Source organism: Meles meles, chromosome 3 (genome assembly GCF_922984935.1).
Source record: "Meles meles chromosome 3, mMelMel3.1 paternal haplotype, whole genome shotgun sequence".
NCBI classification, from domain to species: Eukaryota; Metazoa; Chordata; class Mammalia; order Carnivora; family Mustelidae; genus Meles; species Meles meles.
Window position 1 is genome coordinate 152,708,532 of NC_060068.1, and position 16,802 is coordinate 152,725,333.

The following is a 16,802-nucleotide window of genomic DNA, read 5'->3' on the forward strand; positions in this document are numbered from 1 at the left end:
CAGACACAGATCCTCCCCATTCTCTAAATAAGCAGTGATTTTGAGCCTGAGCATTAAGTAACTACGGAAAATAGTATTCCTTCCTGATTCACAGATGGCCGTTCTGGTTTAGAAGTGAGGCTGTTTGGCCAGTCTCAGCACAGCACGTGGCCACGGTTGGAGCAGAGTAAAAGTATTTTTGGACTGAGCTCAGTGTCTGCGGACAGTGAGGCACCTTCTCAGTAGTAGCAACAGCACTCCAAAGTACAAGAGGTGGGGCTTCCAGCCCCCTTTTCTCACTTTCTGTCTTTCCCCCCTTTTTAATGTCCCCATTTCAGCAGAAATGGACTCAACTCTCTTTGAATGGATGAAATTGATCCATTAAAGTAATCCTTACTAATCTGTTAGAAAATCAGGGTCCTGGACTGTTCCACATGAGAAGTCAGCCTTAAGAAAGTTCCCTGCAGCCAGAGAAGCATAGTTATCTGACGTGTGATTTACTAGACAGTATTTCTTCTATTGGTGGTAGAAATAATTTAGGACAAGAACACCTTTCTAGTAATGTATATTTTCCATAGTTTTAACAGAGTTTACAGTATTCCTATAGTCTCAGTTTGTTCAAACTCTTCTCATTGAATCTGATCTCCTTTGTTTTCTACTGAAAACCAAAACAAAAGTGGAAGATAGGGAATGCCCATTGGATAGATAAGGACACTGAGCCCTTGAGAAGTTAGGCTACTTGCCCGAAATCTTGCCGTTAGTAAGAGATAGAGCCAGAATTTTCACCTAGATCTGATCCCAAATCCCACGTCCTGTGCTAGATCATAAAGGTAAGCCTGTAAACAATATCCAGTTTCAGTTTTCCAATGGCCTCTTTGAAGCCAACGTCTAATATGACCTCAGGGGTAGTAAGTGTCATCCCAGGAGCTAGAGGCCACAGAATTCTTCTCTTACTGGGTATCCTTAAACTGGGTGAAGTTGACAGTTGCCTCCAACTGATCAAAAATAATAAAAAATATCCTTCCCTATTCTTACTGATGACTGAGACCTCTTTAACAATGAGCGGTGCCTTTCATGCCACAATAAGACACGGGACTGGAAATGCAAATTTCTGCGTATAGGTCAGTGGAAATGGCTGATAGCAGATCTTTCTCTGAAAACAGTCTTGACAGGGGAGAGGGTAGGGTGAGTCACCACCAAAGCCAGGACCCTGTCTGAAGCTGCTGAGAGTCAATGGGAGAGAGAAAAGCCAATCTGAAGACCAATGGCACCTGCCTCCTATCATCCTTGTGCTTCTCCCTCTCCACTGAGGTCTCCTCACTCGGATAAGAATGGAATGAACATGCTCTTGACTACAGGAGAACTCAGTGTTGCCCAAGTGTGGGCCCCAGGACTACAGCATCTGAGTCACCCAGAAATGATGGTTAACCATTCCCAGGCACTTAACGCCTTCCTCTTCCCCACTGACCCACCCACACACCTTTCCAGTCCTGGTATCAGGCTAGGGCTGGGAATTCGCAAACTCCCAGAATGTCTGCTGTGAACAGGAATTGTTTGGGGACTATTGTTCTAGATGCCCAATTAGATCATGAGAACTCCCACTTTAGAAGGATCTTGAGGAAAACACCTCAGTGAAAGCTATTTTATGAATTTCTTTTATAACTCTTCTCTTCCTTTATATTAAAATCAATTGGTGTATTTTTTTTAAATTATGCAACCCTGTGCTTATAACATTTCAGTTAGATACACAAATGTGATTTCTGATATCTGCATACAGGCTATTTTAATTTCTTTTTCTTTTTTTGCACAGCTCTTACTCCCTTCCCTCCCCTGTCTATTCTCATTCCCATGAGGTGCCCAGTAATGTATAATGCAATTCAATCTCTAGTCTCCCTTATACACACACACGCAAACTTATATGGATAGGTGTTGCTTTTCGTATTACAAAAACAGAAACATATTTTACATTTTCTGTATCATGTTTTTCTCGCTCAACAATACCTAATAGAAATCCTTCCATATCACAAGACATAACTTTAATTTATTCTTTTAAATCATTGCTATGATTTCACAGTGCAGATGAATCATAACTTAATCATTCTCCTATTGATGGACAAAATTTGTTCCCATGTTCCTACTCTATGGACAATGCAGTGATTAACATCTTTGCTTTATTTCTAGGGAAGATTCTTATTCATAGGATAGAGAACTACATAAGTGATGACTACAATAATAATTAATATTGGTATTTTGTAGGTTTATATGTATTTTTATTTTTAACCACTCTTTTCAAGTTGCTTTCCATATAAGATATTTTAACCAGTAGTAGTTATATGAGTATTCTTTTTCCCCTTTACACTTCTCATTATGTTGGTGGGGAAATGCAATTATTTATATAAATTTGTCATATTGAATTTTTAAATGTCTTTCACTTTAATTACCCCAACTTTTGGAGTACTATTTGAGTTTTACTAATGCACATCAACTAGCAAATAGTTAAGTACTGAGCTCTAAGATGCTTTGCAGGTACAGCCAACGAAATGAATGCCTTCAATATGGCTACCCTCCGAATATTTTAAATCGATCGATTGATATGAAAAACTTCCAATATTTGTCATGCCTTGCCAACAGCCAAATCTGATAGGGTCAGTCTTTCTGTGTCTGTAAATATGGTAAGTCAAGGTCAAAGAACATTTTCTGGAGACAATAGCTATTTTCTTCATTTATATTTATGACACCAAGGTGGAAGAAGGAAAGCTGTGACCTTGCTAGATCCACAAATTTTAACCAGTCCTCATTTGCTGAGAACATCTGGAAGTGTCCAGCAAGGCATCAAGGTGCACAAACAGTTCCCTCAGGACCACATCCGAAGTGCCATTTACAGTTCATGGGAAGTGGTGGGATTCAGAAAGTGATGTTTAAGGGAGACAAGAGCCGTAGGAAGGGGGACAGAAGAAAGGCTGGAGAAGAGAGAGAGAAAGCTTTAGGTCTGTGAGCTAAAAGTGGGGGGGGGGGGAGCAGCTTAAGTATGGAAGAAAAGACACACACATAGGATAGCTTGCACAGGCAGAGTTGCTGTGGAAGCACATTCCAGGAAAATCTTAAGAGATTACTTTAATAATAAACCATGCATTCTTCAGCAAGCCATCACGGGATTAACTACCCTTTTCCTAGGCTGGGAACACAGTCGTCAGGTTTTTTTGTTTTTTTGTTTTTTTTTCCTTCTCCCTCACAGGCAGGTTTTGTGCAAGGGAAAGTCATGCAAGGACCATAGGTCTTCAAACATTGCATTGAATTTTCCTCACCTTAATGTGCTAAACATTAATTTTAATGGTGATAAGAAAAAAATCATTTAGGCAAGGTTAACATCTGGGTGGGTTGGGTGTGATTTTCCAGCTGCAAGGATGTTCATTTCAGACCTCCTGAAAAGTGAACAACTTCTATGGGACAGGAAACTGTTCCATCGGAGATTAAAAAGAGTTAAATTTCTTTTCATGCTTCTTTCTTTTTTTTTTTCTTACTGTGAACAGGACACTGAATTACTGCCAGAAGCAATATCAGCACCCTAGAGATATAAAAATACTCTTCAAATCAGAGTTCTCCACTGTTGACTCTTAAGATTTCTGTGTAAAATGACAGAGCTGTCTGCTTTAAGCTGTCTGTGTGAGCCCACTCCTCATACATGGACTGTTTTCATTAGAGTCTTCTCTTGAAACTCCAGCTCATTCAGACGAAATCATTTTCTTCCTCTGGCTCCTTAGACATAATTCTTCTATTTGGTAGAGCAAAAGTATGTTAACCTTTCTAGTAACAGTCTTCTGATTAAAAAAAAAAAAAATTAGGTTTGGGTGGTCACTTCTGAGTTGAGATAATATAGCTATTGGGGTTAAAAGAGAAACCCCCCTTTTCCCCCAAATTGCCAATGCCTCTATGTGCCTGAAATCAGCCATCATTTGTCCAGCTACTCAGCCTTTGGAAGTGAAATCGTCCTTCTGGACTCTTGGGTATTAGAAATAAAATAGTCCTAAATGTACCAGAATTAAAGTTCTCCACATAAATGTTATAAATACTGCTCTAAGATTAAAGTCTGCATACCTGTTATCATTCACAGGAAGTCATATATATATATATATATAGAAAAATATATATATAGAAAAAAATTATATATATTATATATATATTATATATTTATATATAAATTTTTTCTTTTTTTAATAATAGCAAATTACCTCAGAGGAACACTGGAAACGGTCAGCACCACCCTCCCCACCCGCACACCCTCAGGTGTGAGGGGATGAGACAGGTGGCAGAAATCATAGAGGCCAGGAGACAGAACCCTCTCCCTGTTGCAGGGTTTTGCAGCTCTGCACCCCCAGCTCCGGGGCAGTCCCAAGCCTGACCTACTTGAGAGCAGGGACTGCCACTCACACTGAGCTGCCCCAAATTACACAGCGGCTTTGCAGCTGGGCTCGGCTTGGACCACAAAATGCATCCTTGGTATCCCATGAGCCCTATTTGAACCCTCAGTTTCCAGAGGTAAAATGCAAATCCGCTGTGTGTCGCTTACTCAATAAAATCAATAACCCCTTCTCATCCAAATCATAATTTGGCCGTTTCACATTTAGTACCCACTGTCTCCCACTGCCAAAAAGGGGGGGGGGGAGACATGCTTTTCACAAAATAATTGCAAAATTCTTTAAAACTGACAGCTTCTGGGAATACTGTACAATTTTTCATGGTTTTAAAATACGGAGAAAATGAATGCCCAGCTCGTGAAGGTTCACGAAGCCATGCTGTGGCGCGCCAGTATCTTCAACTATTTTATTTCTCCTGTCGCAGATTGCTCTGCAGGGAGCACTGTGGAAATCAGCGCAGACGGTCATGTCAAGGGTCTACGCGGGGATGTACATCCTCTTTGTATCAGAGACACGGCTTTTTTAGATCGGTTCGACAGGGGTAAACGTCTTTGTTTCCATCGATTTCAGAGTCCTGGTTTTCTCTCTATCAGGATTTTATTTCATCCCTAAATGCAGCATGTTTTACATGTGCACACGCAGATCGCCCACCAAGTTAGGAGCGCCCGCACCGGCCCTGCCTGCGAAGGGGCAAACCCACGTCCGGCCGGAGGGACGGCAGATCCGAGCTGGGATCCGTCGCCTCTTGCCGGGAGAGTCAGGAGTAAAGGCGGCCCTTTGTTCCGAGGGCCCCGGCGGGTGGGGATGACTTTCGTGTGCCACATCACTGAAGTGGCACTCCGGAGAAGGAATTTGGGAAACGAAGGTCGGGTGGATCCCACCCCTTTCCTGCGGAGTTTCCCCTTCCTGTCCTTATTTGCCCCCTCCCCTGTCCCGCGTCCCGCAGCTCGCGGCGGCCCGGGCGGCGACGGCGCGCTCCTCCCTCGTCCCTCCCCCGCGGGGCCGGGGTCCCCCGCGATCGCCCCCCGCTGGCGGGGCTCGCGAGCGAGGGGAGCCGGGCGCTCGGCGTGGCGGCCGCTCGAGTTAATAAACAGTTAAGTTTGGAAGACTCGGCAGACACGTTGAGGGGGAGTTACCAAGCCCAGGCAGCAAAAACATCCCGGCGCATTCCTGGGGAGTCCTCGGCTGCCAGCATCTGATTAGAACCATATCTCGCCGGGAGTGGCCGCGCGGCTCCGAGGCTCCCGGGCCGGCGGCTATTTAAGCGCGGCCCGCCGTGTCGGCCGCGCGGCAGCCTGGAGGCTCGGCACCGGGAAGTCATGCTCGCTTCGCCGACGCGCTAGCCAGCCGTGAGTCGCTCTCCCGTCCTTCCTCCCCTGGGCTCCATGTTTCGCCCTCTCCACCCCTTTTCCCCCCTTGGGATGCAGCTCTGGGACTTGTTGGGAGGTGGGGGGTGCGGAATCTTGGAGAGGGGACGGTACTTGGGGAAAGAGCGGTTTTATGGCCTGACGTCGGAGGAATGCTTTCGCGGACTGCATTTACCTTTGGGGTCGGGCTGCAGATGTCCAGCTTGTGACATTTCATAAGCGCCTCCCTTTGTGTGTGTGTGTGTGTGTGTGTGTGTGCTTGCTTAAAGGCTCTGCGGGCAACCCTGGTAGGACGCTGGTGTGGCCGCTGACCGCCTAATTAACTCCTCCAGGGGTGTTTATTTTTGCCTTGTGACAAAGGCTGGGGACCCGGTTTGTGCGCCCCCCGCCCTCCCCAAAGCTTTTTCCTAGTGGCTGACAACGTGTGGCATGAAAATGTGAACTTTGTCTTACACCGCATTCTTAAGAAAGTAGCTGCCCAGGAGACTGAACAAACTTGTTTTAAATCCCTGGAGCGTTTAAAAGGTGTTGGCCTGCTTGCTGTAAACTGGCTGGAAAAATGAAGTAAGAATTCTAGAAAAGGGGGAAAAATGAATGGGTTAAAGCCATGGAGCCGCAGTCAGCCTAGCGGTTCTCACAGCATAGAGCCGACTCTGTTACTCCTCTCTGGCTTCCTTTCCTCTTGTTTGACTCAGTTCCTAGCCTGGAATTCAGGTCCGCTGTCAATGTCAGCAGGGAGCTGCCTGAGTCCAAAGGGAAATTTAACAGGATTAAAAGCACTTAAAGAATCTGGATGTTATCTCCACGCCCTTACCACCCTCCCTCCCCACCGCCCCCCAACCACCTTTTCCTCTTCCTTTTTAGTTTGTGTTTGGAAGGAAGACAGGCACTCTTGTAAAATGAGAAGAGCAGCAGTAAGCTTCCAGACACATGGAAAGACTTAAAAATTATGGAGGGGAGTCTTCATGAATAGTAAATGTTGTTATTACACTATAAAGTGACTTAATGAAAAAATTTCTGGCCCTAATCAGGCAAAGCAGCAGGGGTGGGGGAGAAGGAGGTAAGACGGAACTAACTCAAACAGAAGTAATGGTTGAAGAAAGAAGGCAGCTACAAAAACGCCTTCAAGATGTCTGATAAGGCTCTCGGAATGGCTTTGATGGGATAGAATTGATCTTCCTTACAGACTTGAGGTTCGCTCCCTGCACAGGAGCATCCACTGGCTGTTGAGGAGGGAAGTACTAGCTGGGAATGGGGGAGCCCTGCAACGACCAAATGGCTTGTCTCCCTGGTCTATGACATCGCCACGCTTGCATCTTATACCCACCATCAGACCATAAGTAGGCTGCTTTTCTCTGCCTGGCGCCCCGCCCACCCCAGGTTCTGTCTCTCCGTCCTTGAAGGGAAACAGGCTTCAATGACACCATAGGAAAGTTTATCGCCTTGAGGATTCAGAAGGATTTGGGACTGAGCTCTCTTTAACCTTCCGGGCAAGGATCATTTTGGTAAAGCGCTGGGCGTGTGGTGGGTGAAATACCACACTTCATAGAACATGGAGTGTGCAGTGTGGACAGTCTCCTGGAGAAAGCACAGAGGACATCTAGTAGCCTTTTCCAATGTGTATTTCTGGGACTGATTACTTCTTCCAAATTCCTCATCAGTCTCCCCCCGAGGTGGACTGGATTCTTTTTCCTGTTGGTGAATAACTTAACTTCCCACTCTCAACTCTGCCCCTTCTTATCCAAACAACTGCCCTGGAAACCAGTTCTTCTTTAAGCGATACCCTCCTACATTTTATTGGATGGCCAGAACCAATTGATGGTAACGGAATGTCCTCCACCTTTGAACCCTGATATCTGTGTTGTTGGCATTCTGGTTGTGGGCACAGTTGGATCTTCACCTGAGGATGTTAGGAGAGGGAAGAGATCCATGCATGGCACTTGTTAAAAACTGTGCCTAATCTCTTGGGGGGAGTCTGCATTTCCATTCAAGACTTTTTTTTTGACAGTTTTAGGTTCAACTAGAAGTCCGAATTCCCATGCATTCGGTTTATCTCTTGGCTTGCTCAAAAGCTTGAACGAATCTTAGTCACCTTGTTAGGGTTGAAGGAATTGCTTTTAAACAGTTGTTGGCATGAAGGTGGTATAGGGACATCTAGAAACTTCTGACCAGATGGTTGGGAGTGATACTTATTGGCCTACTTGGCCATGCCTCAATTATCTGAAGATTAAGAGAGCAGAAAGACATATGTCTTGTTGGGTGGCTCCTGGCCAGAAGGAGGCTTTGTGGATATGTGTGCTCTTGGCGACACAGCGAGAAGATACTGCTTCATTCCAGATTCTCCCGTAAGCCTACACTTGCTACCACTGATATTTTTTATCTGAATGGTTTTGAAGGCATCATGTGTTTCACTCCCTCAATCTGTCCTGCCTTTGGGATTTAATTGATGCTTTTCTCAAAGACAAGTGAAGGTGCTGAAATGCTCGAGCAGGCTGCTGAAGAGTGGGCTCTCCCGTGTGTCCGGTTGTCCTCATGGGCATCAGAACATGCCTTCCCACGTGGAAAGGCTTGACAGCAGGCTGGCTGGGGAATGTCCATTAACATGTCCGTGAACATGTCAGGCTTTCTCTCCTCCACGAGGAATCAGAACAAGACCTGCGCTGGCAATAAGAAACACCTGAGTAATAGGACGTGGTATTTTAAAATTCTCCCTGGTGCTGCGCCGTACTTCTGAATTGGAAGCTGTGCCACTGAATTGCACGGAGGTCAAAGTCACCTCTCGCCAGCTAGCTGCAACAGCAGCTCCGTGTGCTCGGTGGAAGCCTCACTCACGGTAACGTGGCCGGACTGGGTTGTATGAATCAGAAAGAGAGTAGACCATCTGTCCCCTCTTGGACAAAAACCGTACTAATCTCTGACTAAGGGAACAGGGGATGCTGAGGATGGACACAAAGGGCCAGCACTCATGCCAATTTCTGCCTCCCACCCGGCACAGTCAGGTAGTGGGGCGAACACGCAGCTTCCGGAGTCCTGCTGCCTGGATTCAAATCCCGGCTACACCACACTGTTGGTTACATGACCTTGGGCAAGTTGCGTAACCCCTCTGTACTTAAGCTTCCTTATCTGGAGAGAATAAGAGTACCTAGCCCAAATTTGCTAGGGAGATTGTTAACCTAATATGCTTAGAACACTGTATTCTCTCTGACCTAGAAATGTGTGTGTTTTGTGTTATTTTTGCCCCCTGAACAACTGAATGTGTCTTTGTGAAAACTGAAGGCAGAGTGGAGAATTTCTGCATCAAAACTGGGCACTGCTCATCTACCTGAGAACGGCTAATCATTCAAGCACTTCATACCGCCAGTGTGTTTGCTGTGCTCACAGCTAGGACAGACAGGGAATTACTCTGTGTTCTCCACCAGGAAGCCTGTAGTTTGCTTTGGTCAAGCTGACCTCCTTGGGTCTCAGTGAAGTCTCCACCCCCCCCCCCCCCAGCTTCCCTACGTAGCAGAGTGGAAGCCGCTGTTCCCCAAGTCAGCATTACAGGAGAAGGAAGTGGGAAAGCACGGACCACCCATACTAAACTGAGGGACTGGACCAGAAATAAAGTCTCCCGAGTGTGTGCGGCCCCGGTCTATGCTTGCCCACATAGCTGGGCAGGTTGCCATGGTTACTCCCCTTCCCGCATCCTTCTCCCACCCTGGAAGGAAGCCTGCAACTCTAGGGTGAGCAAAATCTGAACAAATTGCTTCCTGATCTAAAAATGGAAGTTACTTTTTTATTGAGGTCGAATCTTCTGTCTACCTACCTCATCGTTTTCCTCTTCTCAACTTATTTTAATCTTAACACTTAATTGCCTAACTCTTGATAATTCTTCCATCATCAAGATAGAACAACATGAAGGCTTATGAAATTTCAGGAACACGGAAGCTATTGCCTCAATATTAAAGAAACCTGGCAGTTTTTCTCTGCTACCGTAACTTACACAAGCTAGCTGGAGGCAAGTGACCTTTAACTGCCTTAAACCGGCAAGAATTCTGAGTGAAGCCAGCAGGGAGAGTGTTGAGCTGTAAGGAAGTTACCAGAAGGCAGGATGCAGGAGTGCTGTCACCTAAATTCTTAGGTAACCACAGAGTAAGGGAGCAGGTAGACGAGGAAGTAACAATCCTGAAAAAGTGAGATCCAAAACACTGTTCAACCTGGAATAAATTTGGGGGAAGGATATGTGGTTTCACATTTTCTCTGGGTGAAAAGCTACCCTATTTCTCTCTGATGCACAGTGTTATGTTGAAATAGACTGAGATCTTTATATGACAGATGAAACACACAAGCTCTCATTTCACAATCAAATTCATTCAGTCTTTCAAGACTGGACACTTAGTTACCTTCATGTGTGTTTCACAACTAGAGAGAACTCGTCTAAAATAGTGGTTCTCAGAGTGTGGTCCCCAGACTAACAACATCGGCATCATCTGGAAATTTGTTAGAAATGCAAATTCTTGGTCCCCCCTCCCAGATCCAGTGAACCAAACTCCAGCAGTGGGGCTCATCCAGCTATATTTCAACAAGCCCTCTGCATGATCTAAGAGTAACTTTCACAATTCATTTGTTTTATAATTCAGTTGTTCAGTGGAAAGCATAACAAAGTATGTGCATTCCTACAGTCATGGAAATAATAAAGCAAAGCATTTAAACATAGCTCAATTTAACTGGGTCTTAGGATACAAAAGATGAAAAGGCACAGACCTTGACATTTTCCCTACTATCTCAAATATTGTTTTCTTGATCCAAGGAAAACCGATATACTCCTTATTTTTGTAGTATCCCCTCACTTCCAAATCCTTTTTCCTCTTTTGGGTTAAGAGCATAATTAATCTCCATTTATTAGAAGACTGTCCCAGTTACTTCTTTCAAAAAAGGTTCTATAAATTAGATCATTACTCATGAACCAGATGGTTTTCTCTAACCTATAAAACTTTTTTATTTTGTTTTTCATGCAATACCCAGAGTACAGATGAAGCCTTCTCCATATTGGTAAATGATTCTACTGCACTTGGTTTTTATAGAGCTTTATGGTTTAAAAAGTACCAGTCCATTCTCCCATTTATCTTTCACTCTAATAACTTAAGATGGAAAAATATCTCTTTCTTAGTTCAAATATGATCATTACATGTCAGCCTGCTCAGGGTCATATCATTAGATAGGAGAGTCAGGATTCAAGCATGAATCTTTATGATTTGAATCTTGGTGTTTCTCTGAATATTTAGTAAGTACCTATTATGTGGCTTATGTTGCTAGCCTGGCAATGGAAGAATACCCAGTAAGTGGAAATCTAAAAGAAAATCTACATCACGTGAAACAAAGAATGTAGACTCTGGACCTGCATTGGAATGACAGCTGGGCCGTTTCTTAGGCATGCTACTCAACGTCCCTGACCCTTAATTGCTTCACCCACCTTGCAAAACAGTCCTAAGAACGAGGGATGTTAATCAGAGACCGATGTTTAGCAGAGATCACACCTTAGACTGAGAAATACAAGGGTGAGATCCAGAATTAAAGAATTAGAATTCTGGTTTCGAGGAGATGGCATAGGTTAAGGGTTAAGAGCTTGGACACCGAACTGCAAATGACTGTCCACAACTCACTTTTCCAGTTAAGACAAGAGATAGCGTGTCCGAGTTTCATTTTTCTCCATCAGTAAAATGAGTTGCCACCAAGTTAAATTTTAGGGTGAAGCCCTGGGAGCTGCTGCTTCAAAAATGCTCCTCCTCTAGAACTACAATTCCCAGTGCTGCAATTAGGCTGATATTTGGAAGATGCTCTTGCTTTACTTGTTGTGAGCTTGAGGCACGCTGAAATCTAGAGATGAACACATTTCAGCTGAAAAATTAGAAGACCTTCTTTCTTGCACACCTTGAAATTACTAAATGTGCGGGTCCAGCAGGAGAATGTGGCAATGCTTCATAAACCAGTACAGGCCCACAAATATTAACTCTGAAGGTACCACTTAAATCTCATTGGGAAGGACAATTCAGTCCTCTTAAGGTCTAGAGTTGATCCCTACTCAAAGAACCGGAAAGTGAAGAATAGCTTCATTTAACTGTGTCCATGCTGGATATAGCTGCCCTCCTTGTTCTAAACGTTTCACACAATTGACCTCACTTATTTTCTATATTTTAAGTGTCCCAATAGGGCTCCAAACCTGTTTTGATCTTCTGTGATATGTAATGCAGATGCTAAAGTGCTTTCTGTTATCATTTAGTTGTCATATGTTCAAACACCTGCAAGGTTATATGAAGAATGCTCAGTCTGGCTTTGGGCACCATGTTAATTCAGGTAGGAAGCATATACCTGACCTCTAGATCAGAGGATCGGAAGTGGGCATGGTATGCTTCCGAGTAGTTGCTCAAATATCTATTCTTTTGAATGAAAGTCTCAGCTGTGCTTTAATTACATTAACCCTGGGTGTTGGTGGTGGTATTTTTTGTTTTGGGGTTTGGGCTTTTTCTTTTAAACCTTTACTTCTAAATTTAAACATCATAAGTGCAATCCCATTTTTGAAGTAGAAAACAAATATGTGACTGATTGAATAGGCTCTTCCATCTGCAGCTGGTTGATAATAAGGAGATTTAATATCAATTTCTGCTTAGACCAAGGTTCAGCTATAACTGAAGCTTTTCAGGAACATACATATTGACAACTGAAAAAGAATTGAAAAGCTGATTTTATTCAATGTTGAAACTCTCTTTGGAAGGGTATCTTGTTGCATATAGGTGCTTGTTTAACTGCCTGTTAACTTGTTCTTTGGGAATTTCTGCTTTATTCACTTGTCTAAAGTTCTCAACGACTAAAGGTTGGCTGTAATTTTGCTGGATGATAATATTGACCTGACACCTGCTGACAGACACATAAATGCCAACAGTCGCTGCCAGTAAGAAATTTAGAGTAAATGACATCGACTTAACTAACATGTGGTTGTGTTAAAATGAAGTGGTATGGGTAGGATCCAGAAAAGAAAAGGATACCAGTATATGATAATGGACTTAGCTTTTGAAAGAATGGTGGGTATCAGATAGAAGAAAAATGCATCCTAGGCAGAAGCACATAAGCAAATTATGCAGGTGCATGTCCAAGGATACAGACTTGCCAGTTTGACCAAGAGCAAGTACAGATGGCAGAGAAGGAAGACGTGGATTTGGAAAGGAGAGATGGATTGCACTGAGCCTTGGATATAAGCACAAGAACTTTAACCTGTATTTGCTCTGCAGTGGATCTCTTTGTTAAATCAGGAAATCAAAATGCTGACTCAGATTAATTCGCCTAGCTCTACTGGCAGAATGACTTCGAGCAGAGATCGTTTAACTGTTGAACGAAAGCCTATATTCCATGACAAATCAGCAACACAGAGAAAAGATTTGCCTAAGAGAATATTAGGGAGCAAATGGAAAATATATGTCACCCCTAATGTTGTAAGTGCACTACTTTTTACCAAACTATGTGGGTATCAGAAAGTAGACCTTGAATGATGGGAAGGAATTCACGTAGGTGAAGGCAGTATTACAGTCTAAGGTCGCAACACAAGAAAGTGGGGTGTGTGTGTGTGTGTGTGTGTGTGTGTGTGTGTGTGCGTGTGTGTGTGTCCAGGGCAAATGGAAAAGATTAGCCTCCCTAAGGAACAGGTCTCTCTCTCTCTCTAAATATACGTAGATACATAGATAGATAGATAGATAGAGATGCTGGATTAATATAAAACCAGGAAGGGGGCACCTGGGTGGCTCAGTGGATTAATCCTCTGCCTTCCGCTCAGGTCATGATCTCAGGGTCCTGGGATCTAGCCCTGTGTCAGGCTCTCTGCTCAGCAGGGAGCCTGCTTCCCCTTCTTTCTCTGTCTGCCTCTCTGCCTGCTTGTGATGGCTCTCTCTGTCAAATAAATAAAATATATATATAAAATCAGGAAGGCCATGAAGTCTGATAGGGCACTCCCACAAGAATTCAACCATAAAAGTAGGTCATTTTACAACTAGTTTCTTACCACTTGGATTCTCATTGGACCTTTTTGAGAAGGTGAAGGAAAAATTCATCTCACAAAGAGTTTCTTTACTTCAAGAATTCTAAATATCTTAAAAAGCGCTTATGTTATGGGTACAGAAAATACCAAAATAATAGTGTAATATGAATTGGCGAATTGTGAGGGACAAGATACATGATATAAGGAAGTATCGCTCTTTTGGAAACAGGAACTTGGGGTGACAATGAGGCAAGATTAGGGAGGAATACTAAAAATAATTTTTAAAAATTTTTTGGTGGGGAGGGAGGTGGGGAATGGACATAAAGGATAGTTCTAGAAAATAGAGGGTCACAGGTTTGCCAGATTTGGTAGACATGAGAAGAGTCTATGATAAAATCTTAGTTTCATGCTAAACTACCGACAGTACTGTTATTGATCTTTGAGGCATATCCACATACCAAATACATTCTGTAGTTCTGTTTCCAGATAGCATCTTGAGATGCAAATGTTCAACTTTCTACATGAGAACTCATTAATAGAAACAACGGGGGCAACCCTGTTCTGTTTTAGGATCTGGACTCTTAGATTTCGCACAGTCAACACTTGTTTAAGGGCTTCCTGCTTGCAATGATAATAAAGTACAGTTTTTGAAAGACTTACATTAAGCGGATGCTATCAGATACTCCCTTGCCAATGCTCTTGTAAGTCAGCCATGTTACTCAAATACCAAAGCACTTTGGTGTGGCCCTGGTTACATTTTCATAGTATTGCTTCATTAAAATCTGTGATTCAGTAATTTTGCCTGATCTGCAAGTGGCATTATTATACTCAGAAAATCTAAAGAGTGAGAGTGCCGCCGAACGTGCCTGGTTCTAAAATATCGAGGTTCATGTCATCTCTGAATTGCTTGCCCTTCTGAAGTGATGAAACTGAATGCCAAATGAGCACAGCGTTTCTTTCTGGTGTTTTCGATATAGGGTTGATTCGGAAATTTGGATAACTTTTCAGGAATCGTCATTGATGTTCTTGAATAACCAAGTGAATCACAAGATCTTTCCTCCGGCGGGCTCTGTCACACAGATGCTCTTCCAGATCGTTATATGGGTATAGAGGACTCCCTAACATTGAATGTAAATATCTTCCATCTAATTATTGCTTTAAGTAAATGTCATAATTTTAAAACTATCTGTTGAAGAGGGTAATTAAGCTTCTAAGACAAAATTTGCATCTTTCCATGGTTGATATAAATAAGAAAGCAATTTATACAGGAGTCCTTGAAGTAGAACTAATTTTGCTCTTATTAAACATTATTCATGGCAATGAGACTTTCTACCCTAATCAGAAATGTTTCCTCTAAAAAACTTAGCACCGATTGAAACCATTGCCTGCTTGTTCTCTCTCCCCTGCCTATACTGTAAGATCCTTGAGAACAGAGGCCATGTCTCTTTCAGCACTGTATATAGAGCATACCACAGCACTTGGCACACAGTAGGTATTCAATAACCAATAACCAGATGGCCAAGTGAATGAGTGACAAGCTGCTCTCCTTTGTACCATTGACTGTAATTTATTATAGAGTGAGCAAAATAGGAAACTTCAGCTCACCTTATCATCTGTTGGTATAAGTCAAACAGTTCTGAATCCTTTTTTTTAACTTTTATAATGAGTAACATCCATATGTTCCTCTAGTTTATATCTGCTCAGGGTCTGAGGAAGGCAGACAAGCTGTTACTGAAATTCTCCAGATGGTGTGGTCTTTTCAAGTCCTTGGGTTAACTTCCGCCAATGGAGTATTCATCATAGCTCATACATCGATCTGACACGATGGATATAATCACCTGGTTGATAATTATTGCAGTGGTGAATAGTCTCCCCCCAATACTTCACCCAAGGACAACTTCTTAATCTCCTTCTGTTTCTTCTCTTTAAGGTTGCCACTAACCTGCTTCCAAAAACAAACAAACAACCTAATAAAAATGGAAGAAATAGATGAAATCTTTGGCTCAAGCACTGGATAATTAAGGTTATCCCTTTGACTTAACACAATTTCTGCCAAAATCAGAAGAAACCTGTTTTTTTTTTAATTGGCATAATGCCACTATAATGTAAGGTTGTGATATCCATTAGGCTTTTTAAAATGCCCAAATTGAGACGCCCGGCTAGCTCAGTCGGTAGAGCATGAGACTCTTAAAATGCCCAAATTGTGTTGCCAAGTCATTACTGTTCCACAGATTCCCTTGGGTCCAAGGAAAACAGCCCCAAAATGAACAATAGACCAAATGCTGACCAAGTTTAACAATCCCAGCATTAAAGAATTTTTTCAAATCCTGGTGACCATTTGATCCAAATGTTCATTTTTTTTAAGATTTTATTTATTTATTTGACGGAGAGAGATCACAAGTAGGCAGAGAGGCAGGCAGAGAGAGAGGAAGCAGGCTCCATGCTGAGCAGAGAGCCCGATGTGGGGCTGGATCCCAAGACCCTGGGATCATGACCTGAGCTGAAGGCAGAGGCTTTAACCCATTGAGCTTCCCAGGTGCCCCCCAAATGTTCATTTTTTAATACATCAGGAATTTTTCTCAATGACTTCGGATAGGTAAGTCTCCACGAATGATGTCCCAGTCAGTAGTTCAAAGCTTACAGAGAGTGGCATTCCATAGGTGTGCATGTTCATTTTATAGGTTCTCTTAGCTTTTGAGTTTAATTTCACATGACTGAATTCTAAAGCACCTTCATGATTCTATCTCTAGCCCAAGATAGACTGTAGATTTACCTACATTTTAAATATTGCTATCTGGCAAATTAGCTTGTCTCTAAGGAATTTACTTTTAAAAATTCAGAAAGGCACGTGTCACCCTACTATCACTATTCTAAAGGCGTAAGGAACAGAAATCTGTCTCTCATCCTGCTCGCTCCCCTCTTAACCAGCATTTCCTTGGCACTGATCTTCCTAGTCTTTCAAGTTATATGAAGAGCATAGATAACATGGAGAAATGCTATGTATTCTGCTTCAAATGAGGAGCTATAAAAATATAC

General features: G+C 42.9%; 1 protein-coding gene across 3 annotated transcripts in view; it reads left to right on the top strand.

Annotated features, from left to right (window-relative positions):
• Positions 1 to 5,332: 5,332 nt before the first annotated feature.
• The window catches only part of DAB2 (DAB adaptor protein 2), a 50,487-nt gene continuing 39,017 nt past the window's right edge, over positions 5,333 to 16,802 (top strand). For all 3 annotated transcript variants that reach the window (XM_046001198.1, XM_046001200.1, XM_046001201.1), the window contains exon 1: positions 5,333 to 5,743. The gene's annotated coding sequence lies outside the window, so the exon portion shown is untranslated. The remainder of the gene's footprint in view (positions 5,744 to 16,802) is intronic.